Source organism: Olea europaea, chromosome 19 (assembly GCF_002742605.1).
Source record: "Olea europaea var. sylvestris chromosome 19, O_europaea_v1, whole genome shotgun sequence".
Taxonomy (NCBI): Eukaryota; Viridiplantae; Streptophyta; class Magnoliopsida; order Lamiales; family Oleaceae; genus Olea; species Olea europaea.
This window is the reverse complement of record NC_036255.1, coordinates 1,817,047-1,832,923: the sequence shown is the minus strand read 5'-3', so window position 1 is coordinate 1,832,923 and position 15,877 is coordinate 1,817,047. Positions and strand designations below refer to the sequence as shown.

At 35.3% G+C, this 15,877-nt stretch overlaps 1 pseudogene; it reads left to right on the top strand.

Annotated features, from left to right (window-relative positions):
• Positions 1 to 7,365, top strand: part of LOC111368913 — a 20,880-nt pseudogene extending 13,515 nt beyond the window's left edge.
• The last annotated feature ends 8,512 nt before the right edge of the window (positions 7,366 to 15,877 follow it).

Here is a 15,877-nt window from a genome sequence, read left to right as displayed (position 1 = left end):
TGATCCCTATTCCTACGATCGCGTCGAAAATATTTTTGATCACTTTGTCCACGATGATATTGTCTAGTATGAGACGCTTCAGAATTAGTGTCAGTTAAACGAGGGGTTCGCTTAAAATTGCTCAACTTAGCAGCTAGGTTCTTTTTCTCCTCACGAGTAGCAGTTATGTCTGATTGGACAGTCGATAGGCTAGTGGCAAGTTACGCTAATTGTCTAGTGAGTGCATCAAATTGGGATGGATCCATGGTCAATGTATTGGAGATAGAGATGACAAGACGACCACTATGCAGCTACATGCAATGTAATACCAGCTAAATGACGTGCTATGATTAGATCAGTGAACAATACGTGCAAGCAATGGAAAATAACTTGTATCATTTTTTTAATTTAATTTTAAATATTGGGATTAATTAAATCCAAAACAAACTAATACTGCTAGTACATGTAAAATGGCAAAGCAAGGGTCAACACTAGTCAAATTCTCCAATCAATTTAAGTGGGGAACAATGGAACTCAATTCGGTCACTGGTGTCAATTCGATTATTGGTTTTGACCAAGTGAGGTTTAAGGCTAAAATTATCACAATAACAGCAGCACAAGATTTTAATTGATGCAATTTTAAAAATGAAGTAGTAGTATAAACCAATACTAAATAGAGATCAAGGACTCCCTGTTGTTTAGTTTTGATTATTTGTATGCCGCTTGATCTAAATTGTCGACTTATAAGCCTCAACTATGCTTCTGTTCTTCCTTTCGTATCCAATGGTTTTAGCCCCTGTAGACTGTAACTTGTGCTGGTTCTGGTGTGGACGTAAAACTGTGTGTAGTGACTGTGGCTTTTAGATTGTTGAGATGGACGAGAAAATATAAGAGTGTGGTAATTGTGGTGGAAGTGTATGATCTTGGATAGGTGGTGGTGGCCTATGGCGATGAAGCGGTAGTGCTCTGGATGCCTGGGTACAATAGATAATGAAGTGGTGGCGTGATGGTGATTAGAGAAGGTAGCGGCAAGAGAGTGGTTATGAGAGAGAAATCGGGTGAAACTGTGGGGTATTTGATTTTAATGGATTGGTTATAATCGGGTTTTGGTTGGATATTTGGGACTGATCATGGGTTGAATGGTGTTGGGCCGATTGTGATAATCTATGATAAGTGGGTTGGATTTAGTGTTTATTGGGCTGAAAAACAAGTGGATTGGGTAAATAGATGATGAGAGATGGGCTGTGCATTTAGTGGGCTTTGGGAGTAATTTGGGCCACTAGCTTATGACCCAAGTGTTTTGATAAAAAAATGAATGGAGTAGGTTATAGAGATGGAATATATGGGTTGAAGGGCTAAGTAGGCTTGAATGCTAGGGTTTGGGATTTGTGGAACAACACCACAATTTTTTTTTTATTTATGAGCAGCAGCAGGAGGGAAAAAATGAGATATTTTTTTTTTGTGTGAACAGTAACTTTTTTTTTTAAGCTGATAATACAAAAGAATGAATTTTCGGGTGTGAATAGTACCCCGTGAACAGTAACACGAATTTTTTTTTTTGGGCTGGGATGTGAACTGAAATTGCAGAAAAAACCTAAACTGAAATTTCCGCCTGTGAACAGTAACGTGAACAGTTTTTTTTTTTGGAACAACTATAAAGAAGCTAGAAAAATAATAACTTGGCTGCTCATGCTAAAAGTTTATTTGTGTGTGTTGTTCCACAAGTTCTTAGGAAATAAATAGAAAGAGATTTTTGGATTAGAGATGAGAGATTACCCAAGTTTAGGCTTTGATACCAAATTTGATGTAAAACGAATAACAAATAATGAAGAAGGAGAAAGGGGAAGGAGAAGGGGGGAACTGAGAGGGAAGACAGAGAGAGGGAAGAAGAGAGGCAAAACGGCTACGGCCACTTTATTATTCAATCAATTCATCAACTGAAAATTAGAATGCAAAATAGGTTTAAATTGTAAAGCAATCCTAATGAGCTTGGACCCGAGCCCATACAAGTCCAAATTTAAATAATAGTCCAAGAAAATAAATAAAGCTTAAATAAAATAAGTAAACGTCGTCCGATGTCCTCATCAGATATTCGAATTGTTTTCTCAGAGAATTTGTGAAAGCTGGTGGACTTAATGAGGAACCCATTCGGTTTATGGAGTACATCCATGTAATTATGAAGACTGAACCCTGGGATGGTAAAGATCGTCAAATCATTGAAGAAGATGAGTTCTCACTTAAAGAACTTATGGGGGGTGACACTGGACGCAAGGATGAATTGTAGTTCATGTAATAATTTTAGAAAATGAGAAATGAGTTCGAAAATAATTTTGGTGAACAAGTCGATTATTGCCTTAAACATTGATCTCTGACATTTGTTATGATCCAATGTGTCCGTTTCCTTGAAGAAAAACGGACTACCTTGTGGTGGTCAACTATTTGTGTCGTGAGGGCTAAAACGGGCTAGGCTTTCCAAAAGTGAATAGTACTTAATTAACGATTTGGACATAGAGACGAGATTGTTACAATTATAACAAATTATTGAAGAACACAATTTTGAAACATCAAAAATGACAAAAGGATATAGGTAATTGGTTCAATGGTAAAACCAAAGATAATTCTTACAATTCTTATGCATTATAACTATATGCTCCTACATCCAAAACAATGACTCAATCCCTTGATTGTAATGCATGGAACATGTCACTTATACATGTGTGTATGCTATGATCTCATAACTTATAAATGTTATCCAAATGTGGTTCATTCACTTTATTGTGTTCATAACAAAGAGAGACCAAAAGTTTAGAAAATATTATAAACATTCTTTTGATAATTGAATACTATACAATGAGGGGGAAAAAAAAGGAGAGAGAGGGATTCAAACCCTTGATAGTTCTTTGAAGTAGAGAAAGCTACAATAAGAGAATACCTGCCAAAAGCTTCCCCTCAGTAAACCTTTGGAATACAGATTGTCGAGTCGCCAACAAGGTAAGGCAAAGGGGATTTTTTAAAAGAAAAACAAGAATAAAACCACAACCTAGGGAAGGTTTTCACAAAAATTCTCCCTCTCGAATAGAGGAGTGAGAGCGGTATAATTGCTTGATGAGCAAGGGCCCCACTATGCAAGGTTACAATTAAATGCAAGTTTTATAAAAATATAATGATGAAAAGCATACTAGGGTCTTGAATTCCCTTATATCAATCTCCTTTAACATCAAAATTTATAAATTTGACAATACGATTCAATTATGAAGATCGATATTCCAATTAGTCTAACAATATCTCTTAAATAGAATTAAACATATTCTTACATGTGACTCGATTATATTTCTATGACGGATGTGAACTTATAAAAATGTATTAAAGATTTATGAATACTTAAAGGTCATTTAAAGTATAGCGGTATATTTCTATCCCCCTATTGAACTCTACAACAATTGACATAATGTCTAACTTATATTCAATGTTTCAAAAGTAAAACAAGCCACAAAATTCATAAAACTATTACGCATATAATTGTAGAGAAAATTAAATCAATGTCATTCATTCAAGAATAAAAACGTATTTTAAATTTGAATCCAAATACAAGTCCAAAAGTGAGGCCCATTTAATTTATTATTTTCTTCAAGTCATCAATCTTTCAATTTAACGCAATTTAGTCCTTGAATTCATCAATTGTGCAACCAATGTTCTCTTCAATTCAATTTAACGTCTTCAATTTCTAAAGTGTTGAATTTGCTCTCCAACATTGCATCCAATAGCCAATTAATTATTCTTTCTCTTCAAACTGCTTCAAAACGAGTCCATGATAGAAATAATATAACATTAACCCACTTTAAGTAAAATTCAATAATTTAACGACATAAAAGTTTAGTAATATGACCCAAATAAATGCACAGCATTTTATCAAACAATATTGCAATCATATTATTAATCTAAAATTACATGCATTCTACTCATTCGAATTTGTCTAGGAATAGACTCAAGTCGTGAGTAGAATATAATTAGTTTATCTTCAAAATGAAAAGTTAAATATATTAGCTTTATATATTGTTAAAAATGCACGAATAAGACTAGATTATATAATTGAGAATTGAAATAGATAGCAATATGCGGATTCAAAATTCAATACAATCATCCATTTATTAATATAAACCCTAGCTTTTCATATTTTTTTAGATTAATTTAGTATAAATAAAATAAACTCTCTCTTTTGTTACACAATTCGAATTCCATGCATAATTAGTAAATTTGAATTAAAATTTATTCCTTGTGGGACAATACTCTTCTCATCAAAATTTATTGCTTGCTGGTCAATGATCTCGCACGTTTACGAAATTTTATAGAACAGGTTTTTGATATCGTTGTCGGGAATTTTGATTGTGAACCGATCATTCAATTCGATGAGATATCAATTATTGAAGAAGAACAAAGAGATCAAATGGAAGAAAAGTTGTTGGAATCATGAGGTCGACACACTAATAGCAATCTCAGCTAAGCTATCAACACTAATTTAAAAAGTAGATCAGACAATGAATATAGTTCAAGCAGTTGGGCCAAGATGCAGTCATTGTAGGGCGAATCATGAAAGTATGGATTGTTAGCCCATATGTCAAAGACATTGTAGAAATTGGTGCAAATAATTAACCAAAAATTAGAAAATGAAAAGGTGTGTAAAAGTGAAAAATAAAAAGGTGTGACTACGTGTCAACTTCGATCAAATATTTGACTTGATTCGATGGTCAAATTACAAAAGTAAATAGACCAACTTATTCTACTCGTCGAGTAGATCGTCGTGGTATATTTGAAATCTGGAAACCAATTTCAGATGAATGAAAAATTGCGGACCAAAGTTGGAAAAAATGAAGTGTTGCAACTTTTCGAAAGAATGCATGTTTTGGCCCACACTACTTCATTTGCACCCTTTCTATGTCTATAAATATGACTCTATGGACATGATTTTGGGTATACCAATTGCATTGAACATTCATTCTTTTATTGCAATTCTCTCATTTCTAATTCCATAGCATTTTCATGCATTTCCTTTGTAGAGGAAAAATTCTATCAAAAATTTGTTGGTTTCTTGTGGTTTGAAGTGTTGCTATCACAAGTTGTGAATCTATTGTATCTTGGAAGATAAGTACCATTCACCGTGAGCACTGTAGCGAGACAATTTATCTTAAGGAAAGAGATAACGTTTCACCTTGGATTATTCTCTATTTCTACTCCTTTTTAATCATTGTTTTGTGTAATCGTTATACCAAAATTCTGTCCAAATTTTCATTCATATAAATTGTGTTTTGATCACGCTCTTGAGGGTTAAAACTAGTCAAACAAATATATCAAAAATCAACTCTTACATAGCCCTTTTTATAAGTCGTCTCCAACAGGCATATCATATGGGCTTCATAATGTGTGTAGGAAAATCACCTTCAAATCCATAGATAAGAAATTTAGCAGCTTGTTTTCTATTACCAAAGAAAGCATATTTTGAAGTATCAAATGTGCCACTATACATTGTGTTAGTACCATCGATAAGATCAAGCACCCCGTATCGAATGTTCATCATTGTAGACACTATGCGAAAATCTAGAACTCCGGTAGCGTCGAGTTTATAATTGAATTAATAAGATTTGATCGCAGACTCTAGCTTATCTACCTTATTCATTAAATACATCATTGTTGTTAGCGTTAAGAGTATCGAGATAATCGAATTGATCGAGATACTCCACAACTCGATTGAGTTCTTCCACCTTATTGTACATTTTGGAACCTCGTAAGATATTGAGAAACTCAAAAGGATATTTTTCCATGATCACATCTTTGTGCGTGATATTGCAACTTAGAGCATGATGGACCAAGAAAGAAAGCAAAAGCATAGAAGATTTATGGCCACCATGATTTCTTGTGGGATGACGTGAGAAATACAAGAATGCTTATCTATACTGTCGTGGTCCAAGAAAGTACAGTTCACATGATAAACATGGAACACATGAACGGACCTTTTGGTTGACGGGGTTTGCAATTTGTGAAAATTGGGTTATTTTTTGGTTCGTTGTTGAGAAAAAGGAAAAAGGAATTTAGAAATTAGGTTACTTGATTGTGAAAATTAACTTATCACGCAATTAGGTTGTTTGATGCATTTAAGGAAAATGATAAAAAGCTTGTTTTTCTTTGCCAGCATCTTGTACGATCTTCATCTCCAAGAAAAAAAAAAAACACTAGACCTTACTAGTGACGAAAAACTCGAATATATATATATATATATATATATATTAATAAATAATTTACCTATTTAAAACTTGCTTATTACTTTTTATAAGAAAGGTGCGAAGTTGCAAATGTAAGCTGTTTACCTGTTTTCTCACAGGCTTTACTGCTGTGGGCAAAGCCCAAATTTACGAAGTCGAGAAAGTGGTCCATTTAGCGGTGAATGTTAATGAATGGGATCCATCTTCTTGGCCCAATCAAGGTTAGGCCCACGTGTAGATTTCTGTACAATTGTCATTCCACATAAATTGTTATTTGGTAGTTTATAGCATTGTCTATTTCTCCCCCTGTTAGAAGCCCTTTTCCTTCTATAATCCAATAACTCCTAAGTGCAATGAATTTTGCTGGTTTATTAGGATAGGGGTGACACTCTCATGGGGGACCCACCTGTAAAAAAAATTACCCAAACTCCCGCCTCCTCTACCCTAAGCTCTTCTCAAGTGCAATTGAGTTTCTTTGGACAACTCTCTCTATAAGTAAAACCTCTATCATTGTATTTTTCACATCGTCCTACAAAAATACTAATTCTTTATGGGTAATATTGCCATTAATTATTTTTCAATGTCAAAGTCTTTTTCAAAATATTTGGAGAATATAAATCAACGTATGCTGAATGTTCAATTCAATATTTTGAAAATTGATCCAGACGTTGACTCGGAAAAGAAAGAGGGTTAGGGGTTGAACTCGGGTTGACTCGAAAATAATATAATTAAACATTGGGGGTACCATATGTTGAATCAATTTCTTGAATAAATGTTACTTTAGCATTTGATTTTTTCTTACAAAGCCAATCGGAAAAACTCTGTAAACTCACAATCGGGTCGTCGGTTTCGAAAAGCTACCCGATTTTATGATATTTGAGCCATTTTTTATACTTGCAGGTTTAATACATCAATCGACAGGTTATCACTCTGGTTCTAGGGTTTTTTAGTCGCACAGGTACTCCAGTCCGATTTTGATAACATTGATTCAATTCATTCATTGATCAAGCTGATTGGCATGGATTAAACATAGTGATTTTTAATTCAAGTGGTGATTGCGGTCGAGCATGGTGGGTAAGTGGTACGAAGTCAAGATCAATGAATTTGATTAACTTCATCAACAAGTCAAAAGAAGAAGATACAACAGAGTTGTTCTTAATTGTTTTTATTATTCTTTGTTAATTTTAAGAGATTACAAAACGAATGCTATTGTATTTTTGATAAATTAATCTAGTGGATTGTTTGATTCATGACATGGCGGTCGTGGATGTTTCCTTTGGGGTTTACCACGTTGTATTCGGTGTTCAAGTTTTAATATGTTATTTAATTTCTGCACTTAATTAAAACTGCTTGAACACACAGATTCAAATTGTATGTTGTCCTCAGAACCTCTAAAAACTAAGTATAGAATATTCTGACGGATTGTTGTTCACTGTTTCAATAGCACAATTAAAACTCATTTTTATTTTATTTATGTTTTAGAATATACACCAACTATTCTTTTCGGCCCCAATCAAGAGTATCAAGGATAAAAAGGTGAAACACATGATTAGAATTGCTGGCAATGTAATTACTGCTGGACTTGCTTTTGCTTTGAAACATAATAACATAAACAATCGGTTCGACAGATTCATTTCTCTATTTGTCACGTTGGTTTCCATGTCTGTTTGTCAACCCGGCTGATCACATTTCCTCTGAGTACATAGTGTACTTTGAGCACCTAAAAAAAGATGGAGGAAATTGGGATAGGAGTTATCAAGAGGTTGGCAGCCCAACACTCTATCGGGGGTCTTTTACGTAATGCAATGAGTAAGGAGGCAGATGAGCCATTGCATCTTATTGTTGGAATAATTTCAAATGTGAACTTCACATTCGATTGTAAAATTTACGGGTTAAATGTGTCTTATAATAATATTTGTGATTGAGCCAAATTTATTAAGTGATCAATTGAGCTTTTTACACCTTACAATTGTAATTAATATGATGTGATAATTTTAAATATCTGGGCCGAAAATATATCCTAATTAGAGTTCTAGTTGTAATGGGACGACTCAATTATTTCCTATATAAAGATTAGGTCCCGTCTCCTCTCCATATTTTTTTAATTTGCCCCATTGACGATTAATACTTTGTGAGAAGCAATGAGGGGAAGATCTTACTGCTATTACAATTACTATTCATATTAACAATGGCCTCCGCAGGTATGAATTCATTTAATTAATTATTGTATTGTGATTCTTGATTCTTAACATGATTAAAATTAAATTCAACAATTGATATCAGAATATGATCGAAATCCTTCATGATTTTTTTTCCTATATCACATGGAAAAATGTTTTTGCATACAATTTTGTTTGGGCAAATATGTATAATGTATAATTCATTATATAAACATATGTAAAGAAATCCAAATCCAAACCACACGGGAGGAAGTCCATTTAAAACAAAAATATTTTACAAAATTTTCCACCCCTCCATCCGTTTCCACTTAAACCTGAATCGGCCAAATCACCTATTTGTTTGAAACCTAATCTCAGGCAACCCTCATTTTCCCCCTCCAAATGCACACACACAAAGATACAATTAATAAATCCAACACCACCATCTACCAAGAATTTGACGAGCCCAAAATCCGCAACGCAAGCTTTGAAATTAGAATTCAGCAAAATATTGTTTGATTTCACATCTCAATGCACAATTAATGGCAATTTTGTACCTCAGATTCCAGCTTAGGAATTTCACTTTTCTTCCCGTGCAACGCCCACTTTTGGGTTGTATAGCAGTCGGGTCCTCACATGATATTGAGGACTCGGGTCGAGGTGGCGGGTCGGATTTGGCGCTGGCAAAAAAAATATATGGTGGATTTTAGGGTTTTAATTTTCATTCGGCCGGCGAGAAGAATGTTGGATATTGGGGATTTTAATCTTTCATAATTTCAGCCGTGGATAATATATTTTTGGGAATGGGACTTGTCTTGCAATTTGTGAGCTTATAGGTCCTTAACAGAAATTAAGGGATTAGGGCCTATTTTGAAGATTTTTAAGTAAGGACTTGTCACGCAATTTTAAATGTTGAAGGACCTATTTTTAATTTTAAATCTAGGGTTAAGATGTAATTTTTCCAAGGGGCTTTTAATTTGAATTTTTAAAGTTTTGACACTAAAATTTTAATTTTTGACCCAATCGATAATAATTGACCCAATTGAAAATTATTATTATTGATTAATTTTGTATTTTTTCGTTAAAATATTTATGCATTTAAATGTTACCATTATTTGCGCGCTTATATTTCAATTTTTATGGATATTGAAATTTTATTGTCAATTTCGTCTCTCAATCACATATGAATTTGTCTTTCATTAATTGACAATTATGAATTGTTGTATAATTTTTTTGTTCTATGATTGAATTTTTCTTGGGTTATGAGATGATACTTATTTTTTCCACTAAGATAATATTTTGAAATAAAAATGGGTGATAGCTGTCAGAGTGGCACACTCATTGTTATTTATTCGATTTTCTTTACAATATATATAGTTTGTTTTGCGCAATAATTTTGATTTATTGCATATAATATCTTGCCCAAAGGTGTTTTATATGTGATATTTTCGAAAAATGGCATAAGGTGGTCAATGAACTTACTTGGGTCTATAAATCTCCTTCTACCCAAAAGTGTTGGAATTTCGAAAACCAACGTGATCTTGTTAACTAGCTATACAATGCGTTTTAATAGTGCCTTATAGCATGTTATATTGTTAGGCTAAATGTGACTTTATGGTGATGCATCTAGGCTCTTACCATAATAACATCATGTGGTTTTGATTTAATTATGGATTATTTAATTAATAGTCGATGTTAATTAGATGAATATTTTATCTTTCATTTGATTGCATGCATTATGTTTGGATGATATTGAGTATGATATTTTACTTTTCCAGAGTTTATAATGCCCTATCTCTTTCAAGTCAATTGTCTGCTATTGAAACCTTGACTAAAAATAATTATGTGAGATGAAAACGAGATGTAGAAATAGCACTTGGTCTTTTAAACTTGGACTTTGCAATGGGGAAAAAGTTTAAGAAACCCATAGATAAGAGCACTATTGAATATGTAGCCGAATATGAAAAATGGGAAAGGCCAACAAACTTTGTTTGAAATCATTAAGCGCTTTATATCCGATTCCATTATGGTTGCTATCCCAGACAATGAAAATGTCAAAGGTTTTATGCATGCCATAAGAGAGAATTTATTAAGTCTGATAAAGTCGAAACTAGGGATCTGATGGATAAATTGATGATAAATATATCATCTAATCTAAAGGCTCTTAAAATTCGCTTGGCCTTAATTTATTTTGGGTCTTCCTTCATAGATGTATCTTTGAATTCTTGATGGTCAGACTCTGGAGCTAATATTCATATTGTGAATTCCTTGCAGGGGTTCACAAGTAAATGGAGGCCAAGTGAGAATGAAGTGAGCTTGAGCATTGGAAATGAAGTTCAAGTGAAGGTTGAGTTTATAGGAATAGTGAAGTTGACTTTAGAGTCTGATTTTTCTCTTGTTTTGGAAAACATAGTTTTCGTATTGACAATGGGAAGGAATTTAATTTCTATATCGAAACTAGATGCTTGTGGTTTTTCTTTTAACTTTGGTAATAGAAAGGTTGAGTTGTTTTATCATTCTCGTTTGACTGGGAATGACCTTTTATGTAATGGTTTATATAAATTGTCTTCGACTCTTTTGTTAAAGTCTCGTGTGTTATCAATGTATCAAAGAAAAGGGTTTTAATTTGTGAATCGTCCTCTATGTTGTGGTATAAACGGTTAGGTCACATTTTTAAGGATAGAATGGAAATATTGGTAAGAATTGAGATATTTTTCCCTTTAGACTTCCGACACTTGTATGAATTGTATAAGAGGAAACTTAACTAAATCTATGAGGAAAGGTTCAACTAGGAGTAAGGAAATTTTGGACTTGATACAAACTCATATTAGTGGACCTTTGCCTTTCACCATATGTGGGAACAAATATTTCATGACCTTTATTGTTGATTTCTCACGTTATGGATATGTTTACCCAATTAATGATAAATCTCATGCACTTGAGAAATTTAAGATTTTCAAATGGAAGTGGAGAAATAATGAGGAAAAAGTACAAAGGTTTTAAAATCTGACTGTGATGGTGAATACTATGAAAAATATGACGAGTCTGGTCAAAACATGGGTGATTTTACAAAATTTTTACAAGAGTGTGGAATTGTGCCTCAATACACTATGCCAAGGACACTTGAGCAGAATGGTGTTTTTGAAAGATGTAATCGAACTCTGAAGGATATGGTCAAGAGCATGATGAGTAGAACAAATTTACCTGAATATTTATGGGGTGTGAAGCCTTGAAAACTAATATGTATATTTTGAATAGAGTTTCCAAGTAAAGTTGTTACATAGATACCTTTAGAATTATGGACATGACGCAAGCCAAGTTTGACTTATTTTAAAGTTTGGGGATGTCCAGCTAAGGTTATAATTTATAATTCATTTGAAAAGAAATTAGACCCTAAATCAACTCCTAGTTACTTTATTGGGTATCCAGACAGATCAAAAGGATATAAGTTTTACTGTCCAAATCATAGTATTAGAATTGTTGAGCCCAATATTTGCTTAATTTCTGAAGAATGATTTTGGAGATAGTGGGAGTTCCACATTAGTTCCACATTAAGAGAAATTTTTGTTGACCCAAATCAATTATTGTTCCAATTCCTGTTATACAGGAAAGAGTTGGTTCTCAACTCGTTGAAATTGTTAATGAAGAATCAAGGAACCAAGAGGAATCTCTCATTCCTCCAACAACGATTGAGTCAGTTTTCGAGCCACAAGTTAGGAAATCGCAAACAGAAAGAAGATCTGCATTGCCCAGTGATTATATTACCTATTTATCGGAGAAATGATTTTAATATTGGACATATTATTGATCCTGTAACTTATAATCAAGCATTGACAAGTCCCGAGGTGAATAAATGGATAAATGCTATGGAAAATGAAATGAATTCCATGAAATAGAATAATGTTTGGGAACTTGTTGAACTTTCTCCAGATGCTAAAGTTATAGATAACAAGTGGATCTTTAAAAGTAAATTGGATTCAAAAGAGAATGTTGAACAAAATAAGGCAAGATTGGTTGCAAAAGGTTTTACTCAGCGAGAAGGCATCGTGATGCAGGAGGATCCGAGTTGAGTGATGCTGATTTATCAGATAGCACGATGATGGCGCCGAGATACCATAAGATTGTGGATCGGCGCAAATATGGAAAGTGAATCGCAATTATCTCCTTAATTGGGGGAATTTGACGTGTTTTTGGTAATTTTGCCATAATTTTGGCTACGATTATCGGAATCGCTATTATGACCCCAATTCGGAAAGCTCTCTTCAGCGCGCACGTCATGGCCACCCAGCTATGCTTAGTGAGCATCAATTTTGAGCCCAAAATCCACTGTTTTCCTTTCCAAAATTTAATTTTAAGTTATTTTTTACTATTTATGGTAATATTTCGTTTCCCTTTTTCCATATGTTAGAAAACTCGAATTGAGCCAAATTTTTGGCAACCTACTTCTTTTACTTAATATTTTATTCTGGTATAATTTTGGGATTTTGCCATTTTTGGTAATTTTCCCATAATTTCGTATTTCGCAACTATTTAACCCGACTTGTGGGTTAATTTTGGTCATTCTGTATTATTAATAATATTGAGTTGATTTTAGAGTATTTTTTCTGGTTTTTGGGCATTTTCTGTCGTTTCTTTCTTGTGAATCATCTGCTACAACAAATCAATAGTATCACTATCTTACTCGACGTCAGTTGGTATCAAAGCTTCAGCATCTTCTTGGGAGATAAATTCCATCAGTTATAATAGTTGGTGGACGTGGTCATGGTCGTCGAGGGTAGGTTTCGATTGAGGAAGTCCCGCACCGTGATCGTAATATTCAGGATGTGACGATTGAAGATTTGCAGAGACAAGTTGCGGAGTTAACCCAACGTTTGGCGGAGAAGGAGTTCGGTAATCATGATGTGGAGGGTCACGATTTCGATACCAGTTTCGAAAATCCATATCACCATCGTGCTCGAGTTTGGGAGCATCGTGGACAAGAGGATCGTCATGTGGATCTCGGGTTTAGAGTGGATCTGCCCGAATTTTCTGGTGCGTTGTAGGCTGAAGGACTTATTGATTGGCTGAATGAAGTGGAGCGAATTTTTTAATATAAAGAGGTTCCAGATCGTGTCAAAGTGAAACTGGTTGCCATCAAACTCAAAGGTAGAGCATCTGTATGGTGGGAACAGTTGAAGCGTTCAGGGGAGTGACAGGGAAAATCTAAAATTTCTGACTGGGAGAAGATGAAGAAGAAGATGAAAGGGCATTTCCTCTCTTTTGGCTATACTCAAACCTTGTTTCAGAGGCTCCATTCACTAAGGCAAGGCGCAAATCAGTCAATGATTATACTGAGGAATTCTACCAGTTGGTGGCTCGGAATGATTTATCTGAGATGGAGGAACAGAGGTAGCACGGTATTTGGGGGGATTAAGGCAGCCCTTGCAGGATGTTCTCAGCCTTCATTCATTGTGGATGGTTTTTGAAGCATATCAGCAGACACTTCCAGTAGAGAAACAGGAGAGTAAAAGGCCAGTGGTCAGAGGTGAAGGAAGTCAGCCAGTTCGCCCCTCAAGAATCTTGTCCTGCTTATCAGCCACAGCGGGACAATTTTGGCTCAAGTATTAAGTGTTTTAGGTGTGGTGAACAGGGGCATAGGGTAACTGATTGTAGGAAGCCTGCTGGTCAGAAGAATAAAAATCTTCTGATTGAAGAGGATATGATAGAGGAGTTCGAGGAAGTTGGAGAGCCCGTGTATGATGATGGTGAAGATGAGGACGTGCCATATGGAGATGGTCAGGAGACCTTGGTCGTTCGAAAGAGCATGCTAACTCCCAAGGGCGATTCAGGGGACGATTAGTTGAGGACCAACGTTTTCCACACAACCTGTACAGTTGCTGATAAAGTCTGCAAGCTGATAATTGAGAGTGGCAGTTGTGAGAATGTAGTGTCTAAGGAGGCTATCGAGAAACTGCAACTGAAGATGGATCGTCATCCCAAACCATACAAGTTGTCTTGGCTGAATAAAGGCAATGAGTAACGGTAGAAAAATGGTGCTTAGTGTCTTTTTCGATTGGAAAAAAAATATTTTGATAATGCTTGATGTGATGTGGTATCAATGGATACGTGTCATGTTTTGTTGGGACGACCTTGACAGTATGATCGCAGTGTTATCCATGATGGGCGGAAGAATACCTATTCTCTTAGCATCAAAGGGAAGAGAATTGTTTTGGCGCCTCGCAGGGAAGAAAACATCCCTGCCCTGGTAGTTAATAACACCAATCTACTTTCTATGTCCAGGTTCTTGGTTGAGGTTGGGCGTGAAAAAATAGTTTATGCTTTAATGCCTCGTTAAAATAGTGCAGCGAATGTGGATTTGGAATTACCAGCAGAAGTGCAGCAACTACTGATGGAGTTTTCTAACTTGATGCCGGAGGATCTTCCTCTAGGATTACCACCTATGAGGGATATTCAACATCAGATCGACCTTATTCCAGGGTCGAGACTACCAAACCGACCAGCATATCGCCTCAGTCCTAAGGAAGCTGAAGAGTTGCAGCGACAGATGGTAGAATTATTGGAAAGGGGCTACATTCGTGAGAGTATGAGTCCTTGTGCAGTTCCGACTCTACTAGTGTCGAAGAAAGATGGGTTGTGGCATAGGTGTGTTGACAGCAGGGTAATTAACAGGATTACAGTGAAGTACAGGTTTCCAATTCCCCACCTGGACGACATGTTGGATCAATTGTTCAGTTCTAAGGTCTTCTCAAAAATCGACCTTAAAAGCGGATACCACTAGATTAGAATCAGGCCTGGAGATGAGTGGAAGACCGCGTTCAAGACACAACATGGATTGTACGAGTGGATGGTCATGCCCTTTGGACAATCCAACGTGCCCATTACTTTTATGAGGTTTATGCATCAGGTTTTACGACCTTCCATGGGAAAGTTTGTGGTAGTCTATTTTGACGACATACTTATTTATAGTCCGACATGGGAGTCACATTTTAATAATCTTCGTGCTGTCTTTGATGTAATGAGGACGGAGCGCTTATTCATCAATCAAAATAAGTGTTCTTTCTTCACAACTTCTATAACTTTTTTGAATTTTGTTGTGTCTACTGATGGTGTTCATGTAGATCAATCCAAAATTGAGGCAGTTTTGAATTGACCCAAGCCAAAAACTTTGCACGATGTTAGGAGTTTCCATGGATTGGCATCCTTCTATTGCCGGTTCATCAGAAACTTCAGTACCTTGATTGCTCCTATCACAGAGTGACATAAAGGGCGTGATTTTCAGTGGACCAAGGAGGCAGAGGCTAGCTTTCAGTTGATTAAGCAGAAGATGACGGAGACCCCAGTCTTGGCACTTCCAGATTTTGAAAAGTTGTTCAAGGTAAACTGTGAAGCATCTGGAGTTGGTATTGGTGGTGTTCTGAGTCAGGAGGGGCGTCCAGTAGCCTTTTTTAGTGAGAAGCTATCGGGATCAAAGAAAAATTATTCCAC